We start from the raw sequence: 9,917 nt of genomic DNA on the forward strand, positions 1-9,917 counted from the left end.
TGGAGACACCCCAATGCTTCACAGAGGAACATTAGAGCAGATTTGCAATTGTTGAGTTGCAAGATGTGTCAGGATGACAGATGAGTTCAGTACTAAAGTGCTTCCTCTTGTATATTGAGAGAATAGCATGGTAAACAATAGACTGCAATCTTCTTTGATCACCAGCACAAAGACACTTGATGACTGACCACCGGAGCCACCCTGCTGATATGAAAGTGTTGCGTACAAGCCTGGCCTCCAAACCCCATCGACACCAGTTTGTCATCTGCGTGCGTGCCTCCGTTTAATCCCGGATCATTCAGCTCTACTTAAACACAGAGGCACATAGTATATACAGCCTTATTAACACCGCCAGGGTCAGTAATCTTCCTCGAAAACTTTCGACCGTGACTCACACTTTTACCCTGACATGTGCTTCGCTCATTACAGCATGATGTATTGCAGGGATTTTTATAGTCAACATTTGCCAAGATCTGTTTGGTTTCATTGTTTAATCTGCATCAACATTTTGACACTGTGATGGAGCTGTTATCAAAAAAATCCGAAACGTGTTTTTCAAAAAAAGGAGCATCGGTGAAGAGATGGCTGTAGTGTATTTACATACTCTTTAAAAGGAATGTAACCAAGATTCGCTCTGTGCACAGATGCTCATGAGGGTTTTTTGATATTTCCTGATGTTCTGCCTCAAATGCTGTTATGCTAAAATGTCCTTCTAGAGTTATTCTCACTTTTATGCCACGAGTATCGAGCAGCTATCAGTCTTTTTAATTCCACAAATTCTCCAGTGTTGTCGACATTTCACTATGCAGTATCAACAAAAAATGCACACATGGAAAATAAGTGGAACTTTTTTTTTTAAATAACTTGTTTATTAACACATTCTTTTTACTGAAGAAGGTATTCATTTATCTCCAGAAGGATTAGTCTCTTGCTTGCTCCCTCCTCTTAAACTTCAAGGTCATGGAAGGAGCAGCCTCGTAGGAATTCCGGTATCTCACACATTTTAAACATTTTAGCATTTAGATTTTTGTTAAATTGGGTGCTCTAATCTAAATGCTTTGGTTGAAGGATGATCTTGGCCACCTAAACAGTCTCATACCAAAAACCTTATCTCAGCCGATGGCAAGGCAACATGGACATTTAGCAGACAACTATAAGCCTTGTATCTTGTCCTTTTGCTCTCCCGCCTCAGGATAGTCAGTCAGTCTCATCTCCACTGGGAGTAACTGTTCCTCCCCCTGCTGATCTGTTTACAAACCACAGCCAAACAGCCAGCAGTTGACCAACTGTTTGTCTTACGCTGCAAGCCGTGGTATTCACGTCATTACTGAGCCGAAGAAGCCAAGGCACCGGGCTCTGGGGAAGCCATAGGGCCCATGGGAGTCGCAGGTGCACTACACAGAGCCAGAGAGGATATTTGTAAAAGTACAAGTTCCAGAAGGTTCCCGATGAGAAGAGGGGGAGTGGTCTAGTGGGTCCCATCTGATATCAATGATTCTTCTTCCTGGCAGAAGTCAGGGGTCACACCCTATATCAACATTGGGAACAAAATAGTAAAGCCCAGTCCACCTAGAAAAAGCGTGCTGGTTGTCCATCTTAAGTGGGAATCGTCAGAGCATGACGCTTTTATCAAATTTTCTTGTTTGCCTTTTTCCATGAGAAAGTTGGGAGCTCTTGGACTCGCTCCATGTGCTCACAGCTCTGTACCTAAAGCCAGTGCCTCCCACAAAAAGGACTCCCCCGTCATGTGACTGGGCTCAAGGACAGCTGCCCTTCCCATGGTGCTCGTGTTCCTCCCCCATCCCTTGGGGGGGAAGAAGGCCCAGGTTCGACTGTATGAAGGAGGGAAACAAATACGGAATCTGTGTGACACCAAAAAAGAGAGACATCTGCTTCTCCTCATCTCTATGGGAAATTTCCCGCGATCCTGGAGATCGGGATGGAGTCCCCCAGTCACAGTACACTGGCTCCTCTAAGGCTCACAGCTTGTGTGCAGACTCTCCAAGGCATTGTTGGCTTTAATCCAGAGTAATCCATTTGAGTGAGTGACCCTGTCTTCCCCCCAACAAACCACAGATACACATAAACAGCGTAAGTTATTATTGCTTCCTCATACAAGTTTTATTTAGTGAGGAAATGCTGATATCCAGGTAGCAAAACTAGCACGAACACGGGCTCACTGTGGTGTCTAGGCCTCAACATCCTGCACTCATTCCTCTCATTACCATGATGCCTGGGGGTGCGACTCTGTTTATTTTCACCTGATTAGCGCTGCACATTTTCACTCGTTCCCGAATCGGGGTGTGGGGGCTCAGTTAGTGGTCTGTGTTCATTCAACACCATAACTTTCCACGGTGGTTCAAAGCTTATCACAACACCTACTAATTCTTTCACATCTGCCCCTGCACATGGAGACAAAACGCATGGTCTGAACTTTGTTGGCCTTAATGCTGGGATCGGGTCTGATTTCAATTTTAATCACTTTTCAAGCAGATCATGCAGTAGTTTAAAAAAAAAACATTTTCCTTTGGTAGCAGTTTTTTTATAGTCTATAAACACATTTAATATTTCAGGGATGTCACAGCCTTACAGACAGTATGTCTGTGTTCTGTTCTTCATCAGAGATGGATACTAAAAGGACCTCACGGTTTGTTTCTAAAGAAAAAACTTCCAAGTTCTGCAACAGATCCTTCAGCTAAGCGCTGTGGATTACTAAAATCTCTGCAAATGTGTTACAGGAATTTAAATGTGTTGTGGTGCAATGTAGAACTTGAGGCATATGAGTGGCTTAGCTGATGCTTTTTCCTCTGTGATAGAGACTAAATGAGAAACTGCAAAGCATGAAAAGAATTACATCTAACCTCCTTTCTCACAACCCCAGCCTCACCGTCCTGGAAATTGTGTGTTTATTTGATTATTTTCCTTTTCAGGGCAATGGAAAATTACACTTCAGCTACTGAAAATGTTTCCTTAAAAAAGAGAAACATGCCCGAACGCTTTCTTTTTTTGAGTCCAGAGGCTCGTTATGTTGACTAATGTGAGAATATCAATCAAAAAGCGTTGGTCAAGCTTCTCTACATTTGTTCTAACTTAAGTTAATAAAGTCCACGATCATCCTAGACCCAGTTTCGCTGGTTGTTTTATCCACCCTGGTGGTCCTCATTTATCTGTCCCCTCAGGGCAGAGCGCCATCTGAGATTAGCTGTCTCCACCATCTTCCTGACGGCAACACTTTAAGACCAGACACTTAATAGCAGCAGTAAAACAATAAACATACACATTGTCCTAAGTAATTGAAACTTTTGTCCCAGAAAGTATACAGCGGGCATATTTTGAAACAAAGTGGATCATTTGATGATAATTTACTGCGCTGCTGCCAAATTCCCATCAGCTGGATGTATATTTACTATTTCAAGTTATTAACTTTCCCCAGCTCTTTGACCTCCACCCACTCTCTCACTGCTCTGCTCCAGTTTCCTTGTTTCTTGTTCTACAAGCTATATCTATTTGAGTAAATGTATTTTTCTACACATAAATAAATCTCAGCGCACAATTTTGCTTGGCTACAGTTTATATAAACAGTTGTGCACAGATGAACTTCACCTAACGCTTGCGCAGGTCACCGCCTGCTTGCTTCTGTACTTTTCAAACTTTAAAGGTCTGTCATGTCTGCTTCTAAAGTTTTAGCTTTTGAAATTGAGTCTCCGTGGGTTCAGTAACTGAGAGGAAGGCGTCGTTCCAGCTTTCCTACGACGTTCCTGATATTCTGCATATCAGGTCCAATGATAATTATCCACCTCCACTATGCCTCCAGTCTTTGCTTTTGGGGATTTTTATAATAGTGGTATTGATTACATGTATGCTTCTAATTAACAAAGCAAATAAGTCTATCCCCCACTTAATGATCAGACATCACTCAGCATGGAGACCAATCATCATTAAAGATGTATTTTCTCTTAAGACTGAGCAGAAAAAGCATCAGAGGTTGTGCTGACTGTTTTCTATTTCACAGTGTCAGAGATGAAGTCACTTCTGTCTGTTTTCATAATTTAGTCATTAACCGTGAGCTAGGATGATCAGTAACACAGAGCACATGCAGGAGACAGAGCGATGAATATCAGTAACAAACTCATTTGTGTATCCTGTGAAGGGATACCGAATAAACCCTATAATAAACTGTCCCTGATCCCCGAGCTGCCTGTGCTGGTTTATACTGTTACTAGTTGACATCAGTGAAGCAGAAAGAGAAGCACTGAGTCTGTTTTAAAGTCAGCTGTCACTGATGACCACTGTCGAAGTGCTTATTTTAGCTTATTAAAAGATTAATTCCTAAACTACTTGCAGAAATGTTATACAGCTACCATCAGTTTACTAAGGTTTGCTTTATTAATGTGGCTGATGTGAGTGTGTATTTTGTCAGCAAACCTTTTAAAACTTTTACACATAGCCCCCAAGGTTTTTAAAAAAAACATGCAGTAACCTGAAAAAATAAACGGCAGTGCTTGAATGTGATTTCAGTCCAGTAAATCTCGCTGTCTGATTGAATTTACGTTTGCTTAAGTGTCTTTAACCCCCTTTACTTAAGTGCTCCGTCTTCTAGGAATAACTCTATTCTCCCTGCCAGTCAATTCAGATTCAACATTCACTATTCAAAGGTATACTCCATTAGTCTCCCTTATCTCTTTTAATAACATGTCAGATAGCTGAAAATATCGTGTAAGCTCGCAAGAAAGCGTGTTTACAGAATAACTCGAGGCTTGCAGCAGCACACCTGCTGGAGCTTGAAGAAATGAACATTTGATTTACATTAAACATAATTTTGTACTTATTATTTGAGGAGAGTGTTTTAACATAAGGGAGATGTTAAAAGCATCTCATTTATCTGTTTAATGACACAGCCTGAACCGCCACCAACAGTGTCGGCCCATGAAGACGTGAATGCGCTCCACATGTGGGACCTCTTAATGGAGTTTAGAGTATGACTGCGAGCCTGAATTATAACCTGCTCTCTGACTGCGGGACCACTTCCGCGCAGTTTGCACTGCGTGTTCTTCATTTATAATGCTTACAGCTTTTACAGCTGGCAATGACAGAAGCCGAGATAACTCAATCACAGTGTTGTTGTTTTTTTCTTTCTGTATTACACAAGGCCCTTTTTGCCTCCAGCTGCTGGAGGTGATGAAATTTTATCTTAGACAAACACTTTGCTTTCCTTTCAGAGTGCTGCTGTGGCTGTGCGCCTGTCTCTCAGTGGAAGTTGTTGAATATGAGCTAGTCTTTATATTATATGTAAAAACAATAATAATAATAAATTAATGAATTATAAGGGTTTTTTCCCCCATCTGCAGTAACCTATACTGTATCTGGCAGCACAGCTCTGCCCTAGGACCTCCCCTCCCTTAAAACAGGTATACACAGAAAGCCCATAGACTGTATTAAGATGATGGAAATAGCCATTGTGAAATCACCTCTTGGTGATGTAAAAAATGCATTTTAGCATGGTGATATTTTTATTTTATTTTATTTTTTAGAGCCAGTAGTGACCATAATAGGACAAGATGGTAACATGTCAATTTATCGGTAAACAACAGATAACTTGTTTATCAAAATGCATCCTAAAAGTTTAAGGGTGTAGCACACAAACACAGATTACTATTTAGCGCTAAGTAACTGACTAATAAAATACTAGAATTTCTCTCACCATAACCTCACTGACATGGTATATTGGTCCAATTCAGCAAGTTAAAGTAGCAAAAATGAAGCCTATGAGGCAGTCGTAGCTACTTTTTGCACACCTGTCAGTCTTAGAGATTATATAACTAACTTAAAGCCTCAACAAAATCGAAATGGGTGCCTTTTAACTCTCAAGTGGAAATAGCTATTCAGGCTAAAATCATCTTTTATGCCAGGCTGCAAACATGATCATTTTGCAGCTGAAGTTGGATATTTGGTGGGTGTCAAAGTGGTGAATGGACTGGCACTTAGTATTTTTCCACTTTAAATGAGCACTCTTTAGTGCAAGCCATTCACACATGCACTTTTTCCTCCTATACCTAAGCTTTTCTATACCTTGCCTAACGTTTGTGCATAGATTCACACTCAACTTGGGGTTCAGTATCTTGTTCATACTGGACAGGCAGGGAATCAATCGGTCAACCTTCCACTTGGCAGACAACCCACTCTACCCTCTGATGGTAATGCAGTGACTAGCCCCCAGTGATGCAGTGGTTAGCACTGTTGCTTAACAGCAAGAAGTTAAGAAGAGTGAGTCTGTGTGGGTTTGCTTCTGGAATTCCAGCTTCCTCCCAAAGACATGCATGGGGTTAGGTTAAATGGTGATTTTAAACTAGCCATATGTGTGAATGATGGTCTGTCTCTATATGTTAGCCCTGCGACAGATTGGCAACCTGTCTGGAGTCTACCCTGCCTCTTGCCCTGTGATAGTGGAGATAGACTCAGCCCTCCCTGTGACCCTGAATCAGATAAGCAGAAGAGGATGGATGATGTCTGGGAATACTGACTGGCTTTTGACTCCATCCTCAAGTGGCCAGTGGAGGAACTGCAGGTTTTAGCATTTATGTGTTGGATTCATTTTTTAAAGCATGGGCATTGCTTCTTCAGAGAGCTGGAGGCAGGGAGGGTACCAGCAAAACCTTGTGTACAGGCATCACTGACAATGGACTGATTAAGTCAGACACGGTATGAAAAGAAGGACTTTGATGTTGGTGAGTTGTAAACTAGCTGTGACAGACAGACTAAAGCCTTGTGTGAGATTTGCCATTTGGATGCTTCGTAACACATCGGCTGAGCCATCAGCGGATTTGTATTGGCAGTGACATCAGCTGGGATTGAGCATGGCTTTGTGGCCTGCCTGAACAAAGGCTATGCTCATTTTTGAGCAGGGCTCCTGTAGGAAGTTAAGAGCTGTCCCAAGTTGTAAACCAACATGTTTACCCATCCACCATGATTATCCAGCACGGGACTTCCTGCAAAACCACTAATTGTCACTTATTCGTTCCTTTTTGATTCCCACAGAAGACTTTTTGCTACTTAGGCTATTCGGTTCCTAGCTTCACATTGACTTGAAGCGTCTACTCAACTCACAGACCTAAGAGTGTTATCAGCAGTGTTATTTATATTTATATTTTAAAAAAGAAAGCTATAAGAAATAAGTACGGTTCCAAACATTTAAATTCTTTCAACTCTTTTGGTACGACCGTTGCAGCCAATGAAAGCTTGTGTTCATGACTGATTGAATGCTGGATGTTTGACTATAATGGCCCCAAAAATAAATCAGTGAGAACAAATGGAGTCACATTTCCTTCTGACATCAAGAATTAAATCCTCATTTAGCCTGCGGTTGCCACAGCCAACTGACATTGTGATGTCCAAGACACAGCTGTGTAAAGTTAAACAGCATCTAGTGGAGATTTTTGCAGTGACTGGTTCATGAGACATACAGACCAAAATAATTCCCATTTGTCTGTTAACATGTTGACTGACTTCCTAAAAATCAAACAATGCTCACACATGAACAGACAGGAGAAGAAAACAGGAAAGCACCTGACAAACTTGGACCGTGCCTGAGACACAAATATGTCAGTGTAGCGTAGATGTGTAAACAGGATTTGACATGTTTGAAATGAAAGAGTGTGTTGTGATATAACAGTAATCACCTTAGGGGAAGGTAAGCAGCTTTTTACTCATAGCTGAAGCACTTCCTATTTTCCACTTCGTTCAAACGTACTTTACAATAATACAGTTGTTGCAGGCAAAAAAATAGCCGTAGTTCGTCACAGCTAATTTAATGACAGGAAGAGGGAGCTTAAGTGTCAAATATTACCATATCCTGTTTGGGTCTGCCGTCCAGGTGGTCCATCGTGAGTAAAATCCTGTTACATCATCTCACAGAATCCTCTTGTTGGAGCTGTCCTCTCCGCTCTCATGCATCTGCTTTTTTCTTTTCTTCTTCGTCCTTTTTCAGGAAATGAACTCAGCAACATGTACAGCAACATTAAGTTACATCATTTAAATCAAAGATGATCACCGAGTGATGAATTAATTCACAAGATTCACTGTGACAGTGCGACCAACTTCTGTCTTTAGCAGAAACATTGGTCTCCCTGTAGGCCTCTAATGAGATCCTTCAAAGTAAGGGGCTCTCTGCCTCTCAGCGTTCCCCTTAAAGGCCTCACTGTGGAGGAAACCAAAGTCGCCCCAACAATGATGAATGGACATCATTAATGTTGTTCATCTGTTTAACTTTTACTCAGCAATCTTGGAAAATGAGGGGTCAACAGCAACAGGGAACTCTTATTCGCTTTTGCACTCCAGTTCCTGAGAGCCACCCATTTGGTCCTCACAATTTCAAAAGACATTTGGGCTTATTTGTTCGAACAGCCTACCTTCTTTCAACCAAGCAGCTAGATCACAGTTAGAGAGGACGTTTAGCTCACATTTTAGCCTCATTCCTTGATCGTCATGAGTCTAACTACAAAGAAAGAAGAAAACAGCATCTCAGTTAGTTTTAAAACTTAATTTCATCAAATTAATAATTTAAAACACCCACCCTTCAAAATAAATCTTTAAATGAATGAATATTAAATCTTCTCCAATCACATCGTTTATCTCAGAATTGAGGAGACATGTGGTTACCGCTATCAAGCTTTGTGGTTTCAGCAAAAGCAACGGGGGCCTCAAAGTTGTTTCACTTTCAGACAGCAGACAGATCCATCTCCACTGGACTGGACTGGAGTACATTATCAGTAAAACCTTGTTTGCTCGTCTTATCAGCATGTATTTATAGTCCAAACTGTTTGAGTGAGCTTATTAGGTTCTATCAGCTGGTGCACCTTTCAAAACACAGATAGATCACTGAGTAGATGGCGAGATGATGGTGAGAGTCGCTCTGACTTCTGTTAAAATGCATGCTGTCCCTGCGCTATAGCAGGGAGGAGATGCTATGACCCTTAGCTTTTCTCTAAAACATTTTTAAAAAGGCATGAACATCTCTTGTACTCTGTTATTATAGCCTTACGTAGAACTTTTTCTAAATTGGAGGTATCCCTTTCTCAACTTAAGAGGGAGAAACAGCGTCTGAACATCTGCATTTGGAATATTGCAGAATATTTTGGATAATTAGACAGTCTGAAAACGATATTGTTTAAAAAAAAAACCGCTGACTATCAAGACAATGACTGCACATTTAAAAGCAGCAGAGAACAAAGTAATTGCAGAGTCAAGTTCCCTGAAGAATATGTTTGCTTTTCTTGTCATGTCCCTGAATTTCAAGAGACATCCATCATTGCCATCTGGAGATACAGTTCAGGAAAAGACGAGCGTGAAACGTCTTTCATCAGCTTTGATAGTTTGCTCTTACTGATTCTGTGGAATAGCCGGTAGCTGGTGGGTGGGGGGTGTCTAAGTGTCTAAGATGTTTAGAGACACCACACTCCTGAGTGTGGTCTGTTCAATAGCAGAGCCAGTGCGGCCATTGAGCACTGCTGAAGGAATGTGTGGAAGCCCACAAGGAATCCTCTCGTTCCAGTGTTTCTGCAAACACAGAAGTCCCACACTGAAGAGTAAGCCTGTGTGTCAACAGAATAGGAATCTCCCTTTTCTGCCTTTGCAAACTTGAATAAATAGACTCAGAGGAAAATCTCCGTGCACGAGCAATGAGTCTACCATCCATGTCAGCAGTTAAAAGATCTCCAAATGTTTACCCAGCCTGAATTGCGCTCACAGAATGTCGCAGGCACTCGGAGGATGTTTCTGTGTACGCTCTATAGTTTAAATCACCTGCGGTGTATAGTCTAGAATTGCACTACAGCATCACAAACTAAATAAACTACCTTTTTATGTTGCAGCTAAAAGGAGGAAGCTGTAAAATGTCATCAGTAAGTTGTATGTAGACAGAT

The sequence above is a fragment of the Astatotilapia calliptera genome, chromosome 19 (genome assembly GCF_964374335.1).
Source record: "Astatotilapia calliptera chromosome 19, fAstCal68.1, whole genome shotgun sequence".
NCBI lineage: Eukaryota > Metazoa > Chordata > Actinopteri > Cichliformes > Cichlidae > Astatotilapia > Astatotilapia calliptera.